Source organism: Cibotium barometz, chromosome 39, assembly GCF_041138505.1.
Source record: "Cibotium barometz isolate CiBa-2024 chromosome 39, ASM4113850v1, whole genome shotgun sequence".
In the NCBI taxonomy this organism is placed as follows: Eukaryota; Viridiplantae; Streptophyta; class Polypodiopsida; order Cyatheales; family Cibotiaceae; genus Cibotium; species Cibotium barometz.
The window spans coordinates 25,356,319-25,379,382 of record NC_141084.1 but is presented as its reverse complement, the minus strand read 5'-3'; positions in this window follow the sequence as shown (position 1 = coordinate 25,379,382).

The following is a 23,064-nucleotide window of genomic DNA, read 5'->3' as shown; positions in this document are numbered from 1 at the left end:
ATGTGATGGATATGAATGATGGAATGAATGTGAATGTGAATGGATATGAATGAATGTGAATGTGATGGATATGAATGAATGCGAATATGATGGATATGAATGAATGCAAATATGATGGATATGAATGAATGTGATGTGATGGGATGTGAATCGGGATAGATGTGAATGAATGAGATGTGAGGTAAAATGAATGAGATGTGATGTGAGTGAATGTGATGTGGTCTGATTGGATGAGATGTGGATGAGATGTGGTCTGATTGGATGAGATGTGAATGAGATGTGAATGAGATATGGATATGGGTAGATGCGAGTGGATGAGATGTGAATGAATGTGATGTGATGAGATGTGGATATGGGTAGATGTGAGTGGATGAGATCTGATGTGTATATGGGTAGATGTGATTTGAATGTGATGTGATCTGATGTGGATATGGGTAGATGCGAGTGGATGAGATCTGATGTGTGAATAAATGAGAAAAGATGTGATGAAATGGAAAATGATGTGATGAGAATGGGAATACACATGAAATAAATGAGAATTGATGTGGAACAATGTGGAAAGAAGAAAGTTCATTATAGAGACTGTATTTATAAACTGTTTTTAAATGGTTGTTTTATGTCAAGAATGCTGGTTGGGGAAACATTTTGACATCTTGTGAATGAGGTTGTGGAGACCTAGTCTGATAAAGTTGCAACAATTGCTGACGGAGAGTCAATGGAGGACGTCTTGCGTAGCAAGGTCGGCCGAGGTCTTGACTTGATTCAAATGGTGAGCTTCTGCTACAATGGATGAGGGACCAAGGAAGCGGCCTATGAGTGAAGGATCCTAGAAGGTGCTGACCATATGGTGCTCGGGCTCTATGTCACCGAAGATACCCACACGTGCGCCGAGGAAGATATTGGAACAAGGAGTAAGAGTTGTTTTCTGAATTTGGGCATGGATCTGGTTGATTGACCTTGCTGGTCCTCAACGGATGAGTCCTTGTCTCTTTTATATGGATCGGTTGGTTGACCTTGTTGATCTTTAACAAAATTTCCATTTTGATATGTGAATATATTGCCATTTACTCTATGAGCTAGGAACTATCGAAAAGGCCCCCTGAGTGGACAAGTGGTGAGCGTTCTCGTTGCCAATGATGTCATAGGTACAGCGATGAAGGAATGATTGGATTCAGCTGGAGATTTTGAGGAATATCATCAGTGACTCTATGATTTCATTAAATGATTGTTTTAAAGACAGCCGATTCTGTGAAAAAGGCAATTTCATACTGGGTGTGTAAGTGGTGTGACTAATTTTAAGTTTGCATGAATACCGACTAGGGGGCCTGGGAACTCTTCCCTGGTACCTGGGACAAAACCTAACCAAATTCTTAATTGGATCCCATCACGGCGGTTGGCTAACCCACAAGACTCTGGATGGGGTTAGGCTGGACTGATTGATCTCTAAAATGAGACTCAATTCTAGTATGGTATGATAGATGAAGTAAATCTTGGATAAAAATTATTCTATGGAAAAGAATCAATGGTTGTGCCTCTCAATGAGGAAAAAAACCTTGGTCTCTATGATCCAAGTGCTGCAATCTTTTCCTTGATCTGACTATAGGACCTACGGGTTCAGTCAGATCAGCTCAGTTAGTTAAGGCTCTTGACTATGTTGGGGTAAAATTATCCTGGAGGAATCGCCCGTGCTTTCTGAGGAGCGAAGTTTTTCCGGGTTCGTTTTGGAAGAACCGAGGGATTAGTATCTTGTCCGGATATCCGTGGGTGGGCGAGGCCCCGAGTGAGGGACCCTGCCCCGTGCAAGAAGTGCTACTTCCGCTACTGCTAGCACCCCTAAATTCGTTGCGCGGTGGGGACAGGGATCTCATAGCTGGTATCAGAGCCAATTGGCTAATGTGGATCAACCGAGAAGCCAAAAATGTCAAAAATTTATGAAGAAGCAGTAAAAGGTTATAATTGTGTGCTGAAATTCAGACTGAATTTCATAAATTGGTAATTGGGTCTTCGGATGGAAGTACCGCAATTGCATGGAATCCCTGACTTGCTTGATGACTAAACATGATGATATTTACCTTATAGTTTCAAGGACCATGACTACCTGTATATACCAAGGGTATAACTGCCCCATTCTATGGGGCACTTATGCATATAGACCAATATTTTCCCAATATTTTCCCATTCTATGGGAAAATATTGGTCTATCTCCACTTAATTATAGCCCAAAAACCCATCAAGAAAGCTATAGGCCTCCTTGCCTACTATGCATTGTTCCAACACATGCTAATTTGTGAATAACAATGGTGGGTAATGATATTTTATCATGGCTATATTAACCTTTTTGAGGTTGAAAAACAAACTCAAAATTTCCCATTCTTCTTAGGTACTATGACTATTAGGGATAGCCATTCCGTATGCTCTATCTCATTGATGACTTTGTCAATTTTGTCCTTGACCATCTTAGAGTATTTCAAATTCATCTAATAGGCCCTATGCCATGATGGCTTTGCTACTTCAATAATAAGATAGTGTGCTTGATCACGTTTAGAGGTGCACCCTTCACATGTCAGTGTATTCCTGAGCGAAACAGTCTTGGAACTCTTTGAGTAGGTTGACTTGGTACTTTTCTTCCTTTGGAGCTAGGTCTTTTCTAATGAAAATTGGTTTTGGATCTTCGTGTCAAGTCTTGCTGGGTTGGCCTCCTTAACTTCAACTAGTCCCATTATAAGACGTTCTAGGCTTTCTATTAGGGGTCCTCTTTGCCTTTTCAAAATATATGAGGTAGTTTCCCACATCATACGTTTTGAAGTGTGCAAGAACTTGCCTAAGATCTTCCACATAGATACTCTCTTGTAGAATGCTCTTAGCTTCTTTTTCAGTCTGTGCTAAGTCTTTGTTTCTTGCTCTTTTTACAGAGAGAGAGAGTTTTCTAGATTCTCCCAAACCTTGAAAATTCTCTCTCTCTATGGCCATTAACTTGACCAGAACCTTGAAAACATTGAGCTCTTTTTAACATTGGTGGGAAAAACTCCAAAACTCCACATGAGAGCCTATGGCCTCGATGCATCGAAAGACAATGGTCTTCATTTCCTCCTTGGAAAAAAAGATATAAATCTTCTACTTTTAAGAAATTTAAGCCTCAATCTACCACCTTCTGGCTACGATATTCCCTTCAAATTCAAGCGTACACTGTTGCAATGCTCTCAATATATAGGGCAAAGCAAATTCCTTGCTATTTGGTGGTGTGATAGATCTCATGCTTGCTCTAGAGGATTTCCATGGTTGAAAGGATGTGCATCCAATTCTCAAAGTCTTCTTGCTCTAGGAGCGAAGCAAGCTTTGATCTCTCACACTCCTCATCCAACTTTTATTATGACATGTGAGGCACATGTTTAGTTCTGTGGTGTTATTTGTGGTGAGTCTTCAAAGAAAGATCCACCACTCATGGGATGAGTTTTCCATGTTCCCAGGTTTACCTTGAGGATTTTATTCCTTTTCTTTATGTAGATATGGTTTGTTGGTCCTAGTCAAATGGTCCTAGTCAAGAACCATTTTTGGTGCATAATGGATTAAAATACATATGTATAAGTTATCATGTACACACAAATGATTCTAGGATCTCTTTTACTAAAATTGGATATTTTTGGCATGTGTGACTTGCAAACACGCATTCACAAGATGAGAATGTGTGTTCCTAGTTGGGTATGTACGTGGCCAAATGAGATGGGAACATAGGTCCTTGTTTGACTTACAAATGTGCATTCAAAAATCAGGAAACATACATGTGAATGTGCATGGCCATGTCCCTATATAACTTGCAAACATGCATTCACAAGTCAGAGAATATGCATGGCTATCTTTTGCTAAGTACATCCGTATGCTAGTTTGATAGCTCTACCAACTACTGCAGTGGTGGGCCACGTGATGGTTTCGATTTTAGCCATTTTTAGCATTATGACCAAATATTTTTTGACCTTTCCTTAATGAGGATGTTTTTTAGATTTCCTTAATGTATGTGCATTCCTGCTTGTGAACACGTGTTTATGGGTTTTATTGAGCATGTACACAAGCAAGCCAGAGAGCTATTTTCATAGTTTTGGCCACAAAATCCAAGTTTAGCCTCTCTAATCCCTACTTAATGATGAATTTTTAAAGGTTTTTGATTTGATAGGATGATTAATGTACTCTTAATCTAGAGCGGAAGCTGTGAAAGAAGAGAGGAAAGAAGTAGGCAATGGATGTTTAGGAATAATTGATAGCTTCCCTAGCTAAGATAACTAGAGGACATGTAGGAATTAGTGGTCTTGGAGTGAGGATGGATGTAACAACTAGAGACACACCAAGGAAGAGTGTAAGATACCCCTTCCTCAGTAATGTGCCATTTGTGACAAGACAAATGGAGGACATGTAGGAATCGGTGGTCTTGGAGTGAGGATGGCTGTCTGGTGCACAAAGTGTAAGAACTAGAGACACACCAAGGAAGAGTGTAAGATGCCCCTTTCTCAGTAATTTGCCATTTGTGACAAGACAAATCACACCACCACAGACAAAGCTACCATAACACAAGAAATAACAATCTAAGAGTAACTAAAAGGTAACAAAAACAAGCCCCATTGACAAATGTGAATCAAGTGGCAGTAGCACCTCTCATAATGATTGATAATATGGACAAGGAGGTGGAAGATTTAGCATAAGAGGAGAAAGATTAACCTCCTATTATTATAATGCACCCGAATACAGAAGGGATAATTATCCAATTTGGCAAAGACATCAATAAGAGCTTTAATACATAAGGCAATTGGGCGATACAACCCACGGAGGACAAACACTTGTAGTAGTAAACATGGTGAGAGTAAAAATTGTACTTGGGAGATTACAAGGGGAACCCTAGAAGTAATGGATGTGAATAGATCACAAGGATGAGTATCAAAAACATCACATGGGGATGCTAAAGCTGAAATAATGGATAAGGCAACATAGAGACAAGAATCCAAGCATAGCAAAAAGGTAACAAAGGCAAGCCCCATTGCCAGATGTGAATAGTGGTAGTAGCACCTCAAATAATCGCTAATATAGACGAGGAGGAGGTGGCATATTTAGGCCAAGAAGAGAAAGATTAATAGGGATAATTGTCTAGTTTGGTAAATATTAACTTGCTATTATTATAATGCACTCATATATAGAGGGGCTAACTATCTAGTTTGGCAAATATTAACCTACTAGTATTATAATGCACTCAAATGTAGAAGGGCTAACTATCTAGTTTGGCAAAGACATCAACAAGAGCTTTAATCCACAAGAGGAATTAGGGTGATGCAACCCAAGGAGGATAAGCACCTCTAATAAACATGGTGAAAGTAGAAATTATACCTAGCAGATTATAAGAGGAACCCTAGAAGTGGTGGATGTGACTAGATCACAAGGCAAGTACCTCACCAGAGGACAAGTTGAAAATGGGGAGGCTAAAGTCGAAAGAATGGATAAGGCAACATAGAGTCTAGGAACCAGTCACCAAGCTAGTAAAATAAGCCCAGGTAGGAAAGACTATACCACTTAGAGCCAATTGAGAACAATCTAAAGCAAGATGTCCTCGACAAAATAAGGAAAGAAATAACTTTCAAAAAGAGACATGTGGGGCAGAGGAGCCTCATGGAAGTGGAGAGATGATGAAGTAACTCAAAGGGAGATGGGAAATGGTCCCATTAAATCGAACATGCTGGGACAGAAGTAGGAAGAAATAAAAAGAAGCACCACCCTAATCATGGAGCAAGGTTGAACAAGAAAGTCTTGCCAAAAGCAGGAAAGAAATGAGAAGAGCCTAGCAGGATATGAGTTCGGGGATGCCTCACGAAGATAAAACTCAAAATTAAATTTTAGATCAGTTCTTGTCATGCTTATACCAAACTAGAAGCTGCTCTAGAAGCTGGTAACATTGCCAATGATAGAGCTAGAAGCCACCATAGCTGAATTCACCAATGTGGAGAAGGTGGTGACTATGACGTAACAGTTTTGGAAGTCATGGTTAAGTTGAGAGGACATAAACCATACCACATCTCAAGAAGAAATGGTCCTTTATGATGGTTGTCTCTCACAAAATATGATGGTCCTTTATTATGGTTATCTCTCACAAAATATGGGAAAAGAAGAAGTTAATGCAAGAGGGAAAATTCCTCTTCCTAACTCAGATGTACCAGCTATGGTAGTGGTTTCACCCACTCACAAGGAGTGAGCCCCTACCCCCAGCCCATCCCAAGACCTAATAAGGTCCCCTATGGCAAAGTAATCTTTTAGGGATTCCATCAAGGACTTGAGCCAAACCCCTCCCATGGAGAGATATGGAGCACCTAAGGATGGATGTGGAGCTAAACCCCTCTCATGAAGAGATATGGAGCCCCTAAGGATGGATGTGGAGCTAAACCCCTCCCATGAAGAGATATGGAGCCCCTAAGGATGGATGTGGAGCCCCAAGAGGATGCTCAAGTGTCAGACTAGATTAGGGAAGTCCCTAAGGATGGATGTGGAGCCCCTAAAAGGAGGATGGTTGAGGAGCTGAATATTTCTTGAATTAACTTTTTCCTTGATGAGTTCCATTCCACTAGTTTTTGTGTCCCAATCTCTTCCAAGAAGCTCTTTCAAAAATCATTTTGAGTGGAGTAAACAATGTCTTAGCTTTTATAATGGTCAAACCTTTTAAAATAAATCTATAAAAACATTGAAATGCATTGTGTCCATTTGACATGATTTTTTTTGAGAACCTGTTAACCACATGGTGGGTTAACTGGGCAATTGGCGTAGGTGGGCCCGCCAACACATTAAAAGGGAGATAATTTTCAAGACAGAAGTGATACTGTAAAGAGATCCCAAGTTTTGGTGTTTTCCTCTTTCTCTTTTGAACCGATGTCCTAGGAAAATATCAAGGCTTGAATCTATGTTTTGATAAATGAGATCTTGGGATGTGTTATCTTTGATTAATTTTGTTGAGTTGAATAAATGGGGATGTAATTTCTAAAGTTCAGGAAGTCAGCTTATGTTAGCAGAGTGCTTGTAATGTGAAATCCCTTGATTTTAAAGGTTCCTGAAGGCCTGTGGAAGTCCGGTGGGGTCAAGAGAGGCTTTTTGGAGGAATGACCATTGACTAAGCTTTTGGAGGTGTAGAGCTAGTTGAATCAACAGTCAGCAGAGTTAGAAGCAGCACAGAAATAAGTCAGGTAAGGGTAGTTGACATGTTCTGGGAAGATCCAAGGAATGTATTTGAGGATTGTTGACATGGGGGAAGCATTGTGGGAACTCGGCTGACATGTTTCTCACTAGGGACAACAACAAATTTTGGATTCTATCAGCAGTTAGCTGAGCATCAGCTGAGTGATGTTTTGGTTAGCTAGGGTCAGAAGAGCCATCTAGGTGGATGGTCAGAGGTGTCAAAAGTTTGTGTTGATTGGGGAGGATAATTGCAGGTATCAGTTGAGTTTGATTGAAGAAACTAGGGTGTCCAAAGCAGTCAGATGATGGGCAGATCAAAGAAAGTGGTCACCATGTGCTGGTTTTTTAGCTTATCATGAACATTTTATCTATTTTTCCCGTAGCAAAATGTAAACAAGGGGCCAAGTGTAAGGCCGGCCCAAATTCACGTGTACATTATTAGATATAAAAGCACTTGGTCTTTATTTTACAAAACTACCGCTCATGTAGCCTGCAGAAGAGCTGTGCGCTAGTAGGCAAGGTCACTCCACCCTGGGCTGGTAGCGCTGCTGATGTGCACTGGGCAGGGTCAAACCATAATCTCTCTCAAGTTTGATCCCCCTCGACTTGTAAGTGAGCCCTACACTCTCTCTTTTGTTGAGCCTTCAAAAAGTGTCGTGTTCTCTGGAGAGTGAGAGAAGGCAACCTTAACACTGGCGACACTGCCTGCCGGGGATGTAAGCCAGTCTTAGCGCTTCCTTCTCTCCATTGCTCTCTCTTACGCTATTAGCATTAACCTTCTATTTCTTTTACACTGTGTGAGTAACAGTGTAACGACCTCACGTTGCAAGGGGTTGGCCGTTGGACATCGACATCTGCAAAGGTCGTGGAGGCGGTGGTTACAAGGGTGGCCATCCCCATTAATTCAAGGAGCTGCGCCCTGGCTGCAAGCACGGCGGTGGCGGTTATCATCACGGAGGCACGGGCGGCGGGTACCACCATGGCGGAGGCGGAAAGGGTGGCTACGACGGTGGTGGGGGAGTCGTCACCCATCAAAATGGGCGCCACCTACCTGCAAGAGCGAGCATGCTGTTTTGACTGCTAGTTCCAGTGCTTGGCCTTCGAAAGGCTGCTACTTAAGGATTTATTCTTCCAGGGTAGGTTTTGAGTTGAGATGGAGGTATTCTAATTCAAGTTGTGCCCTTTATCTTTCTTTGCGCACGTGCCTGGCTCAGAATCCGGCAGTTCTAAAATGTGTCTAATGTTGCTTACAATCGTGTGCTTTAGTTTCCTAAGTTGTAGGAGTATCTTAGAGTTGGTTTGTATCTCAACTGAATATGATGTTGAATTGTTTTAAAAAAAAAAAAAAAAGAGGAAACAAAAAGAAAAGAGACGCTTGCCGGCCCATTCCACAGGGCCTTTAAAAAAAAAAAAGTAGGTTATAGGCTTCAATAATAAATATTGACTATTATATTAATGATTAGCTTAGCAATTTCAATCTATACCATAACTTTCAATCTTGCATTTGCATTAAATTTGGCTAAAATTTTGATTTTTCATTTTCGACCTTAATCCCATTTATAGAGAGTCTCATCAACCCAAAATTTGATGTTTAGTTTAAAAATTAACTATACTAGTTAATTGGTTTGCAATTTTAGAATAATAGAAGAATTTAGAATTGCATGCATTTCAAGCATTTTGTGTCGGGTTAAGTATCTACTAATCACCTTGTAAAGAGTTATTAATGAGCTTAATCTAAGAATAGCTCAAGTAATTGGACTCTAATCCAAAATCCAAGCTTGGATTTGGGATGAGGATACCTAAGTTGAGTCATTCCAAGCATCAGACCCACTTTTAATCACTTTTGAATATTTGAGGTTTTAATCACTTTGCAGGCTACAGAGAGAAGAAAAGTTGCATGCAGGAGCTCGAATCTCTCCAACTGAGTGTCTGATTTGGGGCTTAAGGAAGAGATTCTCACATTCTTGGCAAGCACACTCAACAACCGCTACTATGGTAAGTGCTGGTAAGTGCCCTAATCTATTATCTTTGCAAGGAAAGAATTTAGTTTGAGGGCATACAAACCCCCTCAAACGCTGCTTCTCCTTCGTAAAGATATTATATTCAAGACAAGTCTCATCTTTCGGTGAGCAAGGTGGAGCTGTTGTGGACTGACGAGGATCATCTCCAAAGTACTAAGCAACATAATAAAAGTTACGGAGGCTTCTTCAACAAGAGTCTCAGACCACATACACAAAAGAGCTGGTGGATAAGTAGCTTCGGGAGACAAGATACATTCGACATTTGGGACGCTTCTACGAGACATCAAGAGATATTGAACTTTCCAAGTAAGCTCTAGACTTTAATCCATGCATGACTTTATCCAACTCATCATATATAATCTTTCTTAAGGGAAAAATAATCAACTCAAATAACAAAGGAATCATTTAAATCATAGAAGAGATACAGGAAACACCGAAGAAACAGCTGAAAACGAAATCAATGAGGATTTATTTTTGCCTTCTATCGGTAAGAAATAAAAATATCATTTGTCAACGAAAGGCCCATCTGAGTTGTGACTTATGCATAGTAGGCACTAACCTATGCACGTGAGAAGTCGTAGGGAGATCACTGACTCTTTGAGAAGCGCATTCGACAAAGTTCCACATGCTCCTACGACGACAGGTAGTAGAGGATCAATTAAAAGAAGCTAGGCAGGGGCCAAGACTAACCTTAGGAGATTTTAGTGAGTCAGATCTCTTTTCCTTTTCCAGTGACGATTCTGGGTTCTAGGAACTTATTCCTAACCAAGAATCTGAAACTTCTAAAAAAGGAATGTCACAGGAACGCTTGAATCCTTTCCTTGACATCTCTGGTGAGCTCCCTCAAAAAACTTTGAGTGAACCAATGCCTCGAGAATGGGCAAGAGTCCTAGAGGACACGACAGTGTTGAAAAGACACTACATGGCTTCCTGAAGCAAGCATGTGTATATGGATGAAGCCCATAGGGTCTTTAATATAGTACCTAGTGAAGGATCTTGCAATATAAACTCCTTGAATTATGTAGTTTTAAGAATTAAAAATCCAGTTTGGGAATTCTATTTTTATAAAAATGTCTAGGAAAACAAGTATCTTCCTTGTGAAGAACCTGAAATTGACCAAGTCATGACGGTTGAGCTTATAGCCAAAGCTCGTGATTTCTTAGTTGTACTTGACTCCGTGCCAACGAAATCAGGATTTGGTGAATCATTACCGGGAACTAGTAAAATAGGGATATATGGAAGCTTTGACTTCCAAGTGTGCTAAGGGAAGAATGGCAAAGAAAAATATATGGAAGCTTTGACTTCCAAGTGTGCTAAGGGAAGAATGGCAAAGAAAGATAAATCTACGATGACTGGAAAAGGAAAAGACAGTAAAAATTATGGAGGGAACAAGTTCATCATCCAGTGAGTCTCTTCCTTAGATCCCAGAGGATAAGGACCGAGGGTTTGTAAAAAAATCAATGGAGAATAGCTTTGAGGCTCACCCTCAAAAGGTTTCTAAGAAGCTTGAGCAGTACCCGAATCCTGTTAAGGAAAAGGGACAAATTGCTGAAGCCATTGAGTTGGTTCAAAAGACTTAACAAGAGCTCGAAAGAGTTTATGGACCGATTAAAGCTCCAAAACCGATTCTTCCACCTTCACTATTTGCTCCTGAGTCAAGAAGTGAAGTCTTGCATAAGGAGGAGGAGGACTATGCAACATTGATAGTTCCAGACTCTAAAGAGTTAAAACTTTTTAAATTTCCCAATCACGACAATGCTAAAGAAATAACATTGGGAAAGACACAAGGACAAGTTGGGAACTCGATAAAACCTATTCAAAATCATCAAGATCAGCCACAGTCTCATGATTTCTGGTTGAATCTTAGAAATAGATCTCCTCCAAGATCTAGAGTTCCCTCTATCATCAATGCCACCGAGCCTCTGGAAGGGATAATAAAAGAATCCATTTCCACACTTCCTAATTACATGGAGAGTGATTTAAACTCTAAGGATGGGTGTGGAAAAGAAAGAGGATTCCCACTAGTAATAGCGAGATCTATGAGATTCCCAAGGCTTGCTAGAGAAGTGAGAAAAGGAAAATAGCCTAAAACATCGAACATGTTGCAATCCCTCTTGTCTACACCTATCAAGATGAGATTGGGGGAATTTTTACAAGACAATCCTACTCTGTGGGGGTCTGTAAAAACAATGGTCTCGGGGGTTCACTATAAGTAAACCCTCTATATCACGTGCATTTAAGGCCTATTTTAAAAATCCCTTATTTGTGAGTTTTTCATGAATAAAACATACCCTTTTTCTATTCAACCTGTGAATACCCTCTTTAAATGGTACCCTTCTGTATGTAAAAAATGTATAAAAAGAGGATTTTAAAAATCCTTTCTGTTGAACCCACGTGCTATGCTTACATATTTATGAGTGACTCCCCCGAGACAATGGTTAAAGACCAAATGCCTAATTGAGTCCTTGGATATGGAGTCTAAGGGAGAATTTAATATCGATAGGGATGATAATTCCAATGACTAGAGTATTGTTGAGGTACCCATCAACAAACTCGGGCAATATCAATACTATGAAGGGGATGATATGAATGCAACCATTCCTATTTCCTATAAAGAAATTCAAGTATCTGCCATCCTTGATAGTGGAGCTGGTGTTAGTATTTCAGCTAAATCCTATTGGATGAGATGGTGTGAACCTCCTTTAGAACCTACAGGTGTATCAGTTAAATATGGCTGATGGCTCTATTGATAGGCCTCTTTGTAAGATCAGCCGCATGACTATGGATACCTATGGTATGCACTTTTCTTATACATTTGCAATCATGAATTTCCCACATCCTACTAACTAAAATAGCATAATATTAGGAAGGCCATTTATGAGGCAATTACAAATGATACATGACTAGGGTACGAACCATATTTACCTCTAAAAGAATGAACAAATCATTAAGGTAGATTTTGTGAGTCATAAATCCCATCTAGTGAGTCTAACTCCTTTAAAGCTTGATTCAGATACTACATATCATACTAAAAAGTCTACAAAAAGAAGCGTGTGTATGATGTACAAGCATAAGGCTACAAAATTAGAAAACAAAATCCTTGTTGAAAAGAAAAAACTCCTTGATGAGGGAATAGACGTTGGTCGAAGAAAAGTTGAAGCAAGAGTTTACAAACAACAAAAAGAGATTTCCTCTATTCCAGACCCCACTTACTGTGAGAACTAGATGCAATTGTTGGCTACGATAGATGTAGTTCTAAACTTGATAGGAACAATATTCATAAATGGCAATAATGAGGAGATATCTCTTTACATGTTAAATGCTTCTTTGCAAAATGGTGACCCTATTGATTTTTACCATGTTGAGACAAGTTTTGATGAGAAAATTTCTAAGTGTATTCATAAAGCCAGGAAGAAACTTAGAAAAATATAAAAAAGCCAGTCACTATCAGCCCTATACCCCATCCAGAGCTAGAAAATGAAAAATATTTCCTTTAGTATGTCGGGGCAATGGCATCCTTTGATGAGTTGACTGAAAACTTAGGAGATGACCTTAACCAGGTTGTTCGAATTCATAAAATGGAGGTAGCACCTTTAGTATGTCGGGGCAATGGCATCCTTTGATGAGTTGACTGAAAACTTAGGAGATGACCTTAACTAGGTTGTTCGAATTCATAAAATGGAGGTAGCACCTTTAAGTCTGAAAGATAGCCTTGAGTCTGAAGACCAAAATTCACAAAAGTTGTCGAGGTCTACTAGAAAGAGAAGGAATAAACTTCTTAAGGAAGCTGAAAAAGAAACAAAATGAAAGGCCCAAGAAGACAAATAGTTGGAATAAGATGCTTCCAAGATTCCTGATTATTTCAAGAATTACAAATTGGATGAACACTTCGTACAATGTGAAGAAGCAAGACGAACAAAGAGCGAGGGCTCGTTTTTGAAGGCCCTGCCGAAGTTAAGAAAGCGGACATCGCAGACCTTGGTGAAGATTCCAAACTGGTCTACATCGCCACAAACTTGACGGAACAAGAAGAGAAGGATATCATTGATCTTCTTAAGGAATTCAAGGTTGTTTTTTATTGGGAATACTTATACATGAAAGGGGTTCCCCCTTAAAGTTTGCAAGCATACTATTCCAATTATGGATGATGCACAACTTGTGCGACAAAGATCTCGTCCTATGCATCCAAATTATGCCAAATTAGTTAGAGAGGAGATTAATAAATTGATCAACGCAGGTTTTATTTATGAGATAGAACACACTGAGTGGGTTTCACCTATTGTGGTTGTACCTAAAAAGAATGAAAAACTCCAAGTGTGTGTTGACATGAAAAAGGTCAATGCTACAACGGTTTGCCATTTACTGAACAAGTATTAGAGCAAGTGGCTAGAAAAGAAGTTTATAGCTTCTCGGGCTACAACCACGTGCAAATAGATCCTGCTAATCAGCATAAGACAACATTTATCACCCAATGGGGAACTTATGCCTATAAAGTCATGCCTTTTAGTTTGACCAATGCTCCGGCAACATTTCAAAGACTTATGTTTAGGGCTTTTAAGAACTATCTTGAGGAATTTCTTGAAATCTTCATGGATGACCTTGGAGTGCACTCATCTTGGAAGGAGCATTTAAATAGTTTATGCAAAGTTTTCCTAAGGTGCAGACTTTATCAAATCTCTCTCAACCTTGAAAAGTGTCAGTTTATGGTTAAACATGGTATAAGATTCCTGGGACATATTGTATCCAAGAGAGGGATCTCCACTGACCTAAGTAAGATCAAAGTAATTCTAGAATTACCTCCTCCTACAAATGCCAAAGGAGTATAAAGGTTTATGGGTCATGTTGGCTACTACCGATGATTTATATATATGTATGTTGATATAGCTTGACCATTGTATAAACTATTGATAATTTTTGTCTGGAGGACTGATGAATGCCAAGAATCCTACAAAAAATTTAAGAAGGCGCTAGCGTCAGTCCCAATTCTTTGAACTCCTTGTTGGGATGTGATTTTTCATGTCCACATTGATGCCTTTGCCTATATTATAGGATGTATACTTGCCCAACCAGGTGAACACAAAATGGATTTCGCTATAACCTTTAAGTAGACAATTAAATGAGCTTGAACAAAACTATACGACCATAGAAAGAGAAGGCTTAGGTATGGTTTATATGTTCAAGAAGTTTAGACACTATTTGTTGGCAAACAAATTTGTGTCTTTGTAGAACATCAAGCCCTTCTCTATGTAGTTAACAAAACTTGTACCACAGAAAGGATCACAAGGTGGCTATTGATCCTCATGGAATTTGACTTCTCTATCACTATGAGGAAAGGCTCATCACATGTGCTTCAAGATCGTCTATCTAGAGTAACCAATGGTAAACCTCTAGTAGGTATTGACAATGACTTGCCCGATGTTCAAATAGATATGCATATCTATTTCAAATAGATATGCATATCTATTTCAAATAGACATAGTTCTTGAATGGAGCTTTAACATTGTGCACTTTTGAACTAATGGACTACTATTGTACCTTGAATTATCTAAAGAACAAGCAAGAGGATTGGTTAAGTTGCCGGCACCATATCAGCTAATTGTGGGGCAATTATATCGGTTAGGCAAGGATGGAGTTCTTTGTAGATGTGTGCTAAAGTCTGAATATGTAGCTATCCTTGAGGAAGTTCATAATGGACTAGGCAATGGACACTTTGTCGTAGAAACCACTGCATGAAAAGTGCTTCAATCATGCCTATGGTGGCCAACCCTCTTTGGTGATGCCTCCAAATTTGTCAAGAGGTGTGAAGAATGCCATAGATTTTCCATTACTCATAGCAAGGATCGTATGCCCTTCATTGTAGTCTACTCTCTACAAGTCCTCTACAAGTAGAGGATGGACTTTGTTGGACCTATCAATCGTGTTGCAAAATCATCTCGGGCAAGGTACATTGTAGTGCAACATGATATTGTTCTAAATGGGCAGAGGCCCGTGCCACTATGAAAGTCGATGCTCAAAGTATTGCCAAATTCTTGTACGAGAATATCATAACAAGATATGGTTGTCCACTCAAACTTGTAAGTGATAGAGGAACTCATTTCACAATGAGGTGATCACTTTTCTCTTGGCTGAGTTCATGGTTGTTCATAGGAAATCTTCACCATACTATCCTCAAGCCAATGGGCAAGCAGAAAGTACTAACAAAACTTTATGCACCATATTGACCAAAATAGTAAATGAACAAAGAAATGATTGGGAACAAAAGCTTCCTACTACTCTTTAGGCCTATAGAACAACCTATAAAACTGCTATTGGAAATGACTCCCTTCCATATGGTGTATGGGGTTGAGGCAGTCATGCCTATGGAATATATTGTACCCTCTTTAAGAGTGGCAATATCAGAAAAATTTGAGGGCAATGAGATATCAAAAAGGTTTTTCCAACTAAAATGCCTTGATGAGACTAGACTTCGTGCAGCCTATGGATTATATGTTGAAAAGCTTCGAAGAAAGAAATGGTTTGACAACCACTTGAAAAAAAAAGTCTTCAAGGAAGGTGACTTGGTACTGATGTACGCAGTCAAACAAAACAAACAGAAACTCAAGATGCTGGGAATGGGTCCATTTAGAATTAATTCTAGCTCGGCTAGATTAGCAACCTTACATGGAATACCTTTTGACTCCTATGTAAATTTAAGCATTCATTTGTATGCAAACCAATACAAGTTTTTTAAGGTGATACAATGCTTACTCTATCCATTGAGATCTTAAAGTTATATGTAAAAGCCCCTTAGTAAGCTACAAATATTAATTGTTTCAAAATGTCAAAACTGCACACAACAAAAATTCTGAATTTAGATTCTTGAGTCATACGCATTACATTCCTTAGTAAACTTGCAACATTTTGTCTGTATAGAATAATTCCGCTAAGGTACATTGTACAAACATAATTTGGGCACCTAAAACCTTTGTTTCATGGTGGTTGAGAGAGAATTTAGAAATTTTGAAAAATGTAGCAAGATTTACTTGAGCTTGGGACCCCAAAAAATATGTATTAACTTGGTTTTGAACTATATAATCATTTCCGATTGCCAATTTGCCTTAACATAACCCTAGTTTTATGGAAGTACCTTTGGAAGGCCAAAATTTTCCTCTTTTTTAGCATCTTGGTAATTATGAGATTTTTGTTATGGTTCACAAGTAGCTTACGAACTAGGACCTAAAGGAGATTGTGTTGTTTTGAAACCCCAAGTTCTACCAATTGACTTTTACAAACATGAAAAACATGATTTATTCAAGAAGTTATAGGCATTTTATGGGATTTTTGACAAAACAGCTTCAAATTTCAATGAAGATTTCAAGTTAGAGTTTTTTTGTCAAATTTCTAATATAGCTTGTGTTTTGACATCATGAAAAATCCCCTTTTTTTTTAACTTTTAACCGACCTATGGTTGAAACAAGGTGTAGAAATGTTGTTTCTAGGTTCCCCAAAAAATTCCAAAGTTTTGGTGAGAAACAGGACACTTTTAGTGTCCAATTACAGAACTAGTGTTAAGAACTACAGGAAGACAAATTGGTTGTGTAGACATTGTGTGTGCTCTGCAAGGAGGTCAACAGTTGCCATTGGGTGTATGTATGCACATTGAGGTCATTGGTTGTGATATTTGAGTGTAGTACAGTACCGCTGTAGAAAATACAGCAGTTTGTGCATGACAAACCAGAGTGCTGTTTCTGGTAAATTTGTGTATATGGCAAGATGTCAAATGATAGCATAAACTAGATTGTTACTGAGAAGCTTGACAAGAACAACTTCCATGCTTGGAGGTTCAGATTGACAAATTTCATGATGGGAAAGGGTTATTGGGACTACATAGAAGGTGAGCATGAAGAGGCACCGGAGATATCGGAGATCAATCCGACTGCTCTGCAGATGTGAAAGACTTCAAGGATTGGAACCAAGGAGCTAAAAAATTTATGTATTGGCTCTCTATCAATATACAAGACACCATGATTGGGCACATACAGGATGCCAAGCCCCCCAAGGAGGCATGGGACACCTTGGTAAAACTCTATGAAACGAATACCAAGGCACAAAAGATACAATTGAAGAATGAACTTCATACTGTGGAGAAAAAGAGTATGTCTGTGAATGACTATGCATTGAAGATCAAGGGTATTGTGGAATCCTTGCATCTATTGGCGTTTCAGTAGATGATGGTGATAAGGTGAAAGTTTTTTTACGTGGTCTCGGGCTACAATACAAGGTGTTCAAGACATCTATTCTGACTCGGGAAAACATTCCCAATTTCACAGATTTGGTGTCTATGTTGATTATAGAAGAGAAGAGCTTAGGTGAAGACCAACAGTCTTCACAAAACAAAAATAGTTCAGAGCAACAAGCCTTCTACACAAGTTCAAGAAGAGGACGAGGGAGAGGAGGTTGTGGATGCGGCCAAGGAGGTGGCCAAACATGTAATCAGAATTATAGCCAGCAGCAGTAACAACAACAATCCCAGAATTCACAACAACAACACACAAGTGGAAGAGGCCAATTCGGAGGCAGGGGGAGTCAAAGAGGTCGTGGAAATAATGATACACATGGATGCTTTTATTGTGGTAAGCCTGGACATGTGTAGGTAGATTGTTATATAAGAAGCAGACTGACATGCAAAATAGGAAATTGCAGCAAAACAACTTTGTATCCTCGAGCAAAAACAATGAGGATAATGAAAGGTTGTTTGTTATGCAGCATGTTGTTAATGCCATGTCTGAAAATGTTGAAGCAGCACATAAAGATGATGTATGGTACGTGGATTCAGGTGCTTCGAACCACATGACAAGTCATGGGGAGTGGTTCAAAGAGATGAAAAACCTTGAAAGACCAGGTTTTGTGGAAACAGGGAATGACACTTCTCATCCAATTGCCCATGTTGGAGATGTGCCATTGTCTATGGAGGATGGCAAAGTGAAGTACCTTGTAGATGTACTTCATGTTCCAAACATAACAAAGAATCTGGTTTCAGTTGGCCAGATGATTGAGCAGGGTTTGTAGGTTCGGTTTAAACCTGATGGTTGTTATGTTGAAGACTTTAAAGACAAGTGCAGGTTGGTTGCAAAAGGCAACAGAGTGGGCAGAATGTTTACATTGAATGTAAACATGCTTGAAGTGAGTGCTGTAATGTTTGCAAATGGTTCAGAAATTGTTGCAGACACAGACATTTGGCATAAAAGAATTGGGCATGTGAATGTGCAGAGAATGAAGTCTATGCAGACTAAAGGAATTGTGACAGGGCTACCAAAGTTTAAAGTTGAAGGTATGCAGAAAATATGTGAAGCATGCCAATTTGGAAAGCAAACAAAGCATGTATTTCCACGTGACAGAAATGTGAGCAGAAATGCACTAGATGTTGTGCATTCAGATGTATGGGGTCCTACGAAGACCATGTCTATGGGAGGCTGCAGGTACTATGTGACATTTATTGATGACCACGTAAGGAAAGTGTGGGTATACTTCATGAAGGAGAAGGGTGAGGTGTTCACTCATTTTCAAAATTTCAGAGTTATGGTTGAAAAGAAAACAGGGAAATATGTAAAGTGCCTAAGGTCAGATGGAGGGGGAGAGTAGTTCTCCAATGAGTTCTCTGAATTTTTGAAGAAGAGTGGTATTCGGAAACAGTTTACATGCAGATACATTCTGTAGCAAAATGGAGTTGCTGAGTGAAAAAACAGGCACATTGCTGAGATTGCACGAGCATTATGGGAGAGAAGAATATGCCGCATAGCTACTTGGCTGAAGCTGTTTCTACAGCAATTTATTAGTACATCACTTAAAGGTAAAGAGAAAGTGATTGAGCCCCTTAATATGCCTGACATTTCTACAGGGCATTCTCATGTTGATGGAGAGTCTAGTGGCTTAGAGATGAGCCTTGATGAGGATCTTGGGATACCAACTATGAGAACACCTGGTGTAAAGAAGGCTATGGAAGCCATGAATGCAAAGCTGCGAAGATCAGGGAGAGTGAAGAATCCTGTGCAGAGGTTTACCTATGATGGCTACGTGGCACATCACTATGCATACATGGCAAAAGTTGTACAGGTTGTTGTAGAGCCCACATGCATTGATGAGGCTGTTGGAAATGTGTGTTGGGAGAAAGCTATGGATGAGGAGATGGATGCACTTTATGGAAATGAGACTTGGGATTTAGTGAAATTGCCTGAAGGCAAGAAAGACCTTGGATGTAAGTGGGTGTACAAAGTAAAACATAACAGTGATGGAAGCATAAGTAAAACATAACAGTGATGGAAGCATAAGTAGGTACAAGGCTAGATTGGTAGCCAAAGGATATGCGCAGACATATGGCATTGATTATGAGGAAACTTTCAGCCCAGTTGCCAAGATGGCAATAATGAGAGTTGTGATAGCAGTGGCTGCGTCAAAGCAATGGTCTTTACATCAGATGGATGTAAAGAATGTATTCTTGCATGGGGATTTGTAGGAAGAGGTGTATATATTGCAGCCACCTGGTTATGAGGATGTGAGTCACCCCGAGCATGTTTGCAGGTTGAAGAAAGCATTGTATGGCTTAAAACAAGCAACAAGAGCATGGTTTGACAAGATTTCTGAATATCTTGTCACTATTCGCTTTCATGTAGCCAATGCAGATTTCTCGCTGTATGTGAGACATAGTGATAGAGGGGTTGTTCTTGTTGTCATCTATGTAGATGACCTGATCATTACGGGGGACCATGATAAAGAGATCTTTGATGTAAAGATCTTACTTAGACAGAAGTTTGAGATGAAGGATCTGGGGGAGCTCAGATATTTCTTGGGCATTGAGGTGATTAGGTCACCGCATGGTATTGGATTACTGCAGAGACAGTATGGCTTAGACATGTTGTCCAAGTATGGTATGACAGGCTGTAAGCCTATCTCAGTGCCACTGGATTAGAATGGCAAGTTGAGTGCAGATTTAGGAGAGATTTTGAAGGATCCTACTATGTATAGGCGCATAGAAGGAAGCTTGATCTACATGATGATCACCAGGCCAGATTTGAGCTATGCTGTTGGGTTGGTGAGTCAGTTTATGCAGGCTCCTCGAAAGCCGCATTTGGAAAGGTATGTGAGGTCTACTTTGCATTGTGGACTATTTTATGAAACTGGGACAGACATATGTGTACATGGATACACAGATGTTGATTGGGCTGGTAGTATGGCAGATAGAAGATCTACTAGTGGCTTCATGTTTTCTTTGGGGAGTGCTGATGTGACTTGGAGCAGCAAGAAGCAGCCTACAGTTGCTCTATCCAGTACCGAGGCCGAGTATAGAGGTGCTGCTATGGCAGCATGTGAGGTAGCTTGGTTGAGAAAGCTATTGCAGATTTGGATCTATCAGTGGATAGACAAGTTGTCATTTTCTGTGACAACATTAGCAGTATACAATTGGCCAGGAACCCAGTTTTTCATGCTCGCACGAAGTATATAGAGGTCCGCTACCATTTTATCAGAGAGAAGGTTTTGGCAGGAGATGTTGACCTTGTTTATGTCACCACACAGGATCAGGTCACTGCCATCTTCACCAAAGCATTGGGTATAGAAAAGCTCCACAGATTCAGGGCTTCACTTGGTGTACATGAGATGGAGTTGAGCTCAAGGAGGAGTGTTCAGATATCGAGCTCATCTAGTGAGGCAGTGGACACTGATGACCCACCTGGGGGATAGGCCCCGCACTTACACCACTGGCATGGTTGGTGAGATCATGGGGTGATATGGGGCTAGTGGGATGACATGCTGTGTGGCAGCCATTTTAGAGACTGGCATAGTTATAGCACCAGCTCATTTATTTGGTTTCACACTATAGAGAACCCTAGTATGTATTTGGTTGAGTACCTTTTTATATAGTGTGTACTCTTATCTTTGTATATGGTGTGTTGAGTGTTGTGTGAAGAAAAAGAAGATTTTCAGCCTCTCACCTTGTCTGTTCTCTTTTAGGGTTTTGTGAGTGTGTGTGTGCTTACAAGAGCTCAAGCTCTCTTCTCCCCTCCATCTTTTCATCTCTCCTCTCCACCATGCACCTTCCCATGGCCAACTTGATGTGCTTTGGCTACATTTGGAGAATGGGGCCCAGGTGGAGGGAGGCCTTGATTTATCACAACCAAACATCCTTGATGTTTGCTTACAAGCATGACAGTCGATTGCATTGAGCTGTGGTGGAAGGGGGAGCTAATGTCCGCATGTTTTGATGCATCCCGTGGGAGGACTTGTAGGAACTACACTACACATAGTGGGCACCTCCACTGCCTTCAAATAATCTTGAAGCAGCCTCGGATTTGGGAGCATGCCTTTGCATGTTGTGGCCTGAGGTGGGTCAATTGCATGTGTAAAAGAGCTTCTAGTAGGGGTGTAGATAGATTGCATAGAAACTCTCAAAAGGACACAATCCTTTTATCATCGCTTTGCAGTATCATAACATAGCATGTGCATGTGTAACTCTTCTCTTTGGCTGCAGAGCCCTTGGTATGGCCATCTATGTGGTAGTTCATGAGCAGTCTTGACCTTGAAGCACAAGTTCTCTTGGAGGCTATCGTGGCACATGCTTGGGAGAAGCGGATCTTTTCTATTAATGAGTGAGAAGCGGATCTTTTCTATTAATGAGTGAGAAGTGGATCTTTTATGTATTGGCCATGGCCAAGTTTCATTTGGTACCTTTCTATACCTGGACTTTATTCCAAAATTGCTGCCCGGATATGAAGTGGGCCCAGTGATTATTATTTAGATTGGTTTTGTGCTTTTGTTGTTGTTAGAGTAACCTTCCTATCGTATGCTTTGCCTGGGGGATGACAATGGTAATAGAGGAGCTCTCAGAAATGGCTTGTTGGATGAAGTGCCCAGGAGCTCTCAATTCAATCATTTTTTCCACAGCTCGCTTGATGGATGAAGTTGCCGAGGAGCCTAGTTGAATCATTTTTATTTATTGTGTATCTCTCCAGAAGGTTTGTTTGGATAGATCATTGTAAATTTGTATGAGGTATGCCTGGGACCCTGCCTGTCAAATGTTTTGCCCGGCCTAGCTTGCCAGAGAACCACCTGTGTTTTTTTTGTGCCATTCACCAAGACGGTGAATTGAGTAGTAGTGGGCGACCTATGGATAGGAAGCCAGGTCCTGCACACTCTGCCAAGAGCTTCCCACCATCACCTCTCCGGCATCTCCAACTACTCCAATTGCTAGTGTGCTTCGACCACTTTGACCCGCCGGTGCCCTCCGACATCTCTGACCGTTGTCACCGCCGATGCCCTCCGACCACCTCCCATCGCCGTCACCGCCAGTGCCCTCCAACATCTCCGACGTGCATGGCCAACTCCGATGGCACTCATGGAGGCAACACCCCTCTCCCTTTCCTGAGGGATGGCAAGATCCTCTTGAGCACCATCTTCCTTTCCCGACGGAAGATCTTCCCTCCACACTACATGATGAGCATCGGGGCTTCGAGGAGGAGGACAACAAGGGGAGACAAGGGGAGCACTCTCTCGGACACACAGGCACACATGAGGAAACTCTCTCTCGTAGGACATTCATTGTAGCACATTCTCTGTTGGAGCAGGGTCTCTCTTGTAGCATTCCTTCTAGTATCTTGATATACAGTGTTACACTCTTATGGTGTTTGGTCTGTCTCTCTGTGTGAGCGAGGTGAGTACTCGAGTGGTCAGTGGTGTGTGTGGTGTGAGTGAGAGACTTGTAGGGATACTGCGGTGTTAGGTGGTGGTCGGAGAGCACGGTAGACAGTGTAGAGCATAGGTCTTGCATGTCTAGCCAATGAGGTCGACTCATCTTTGGCGGGTACACTTCCCTGAG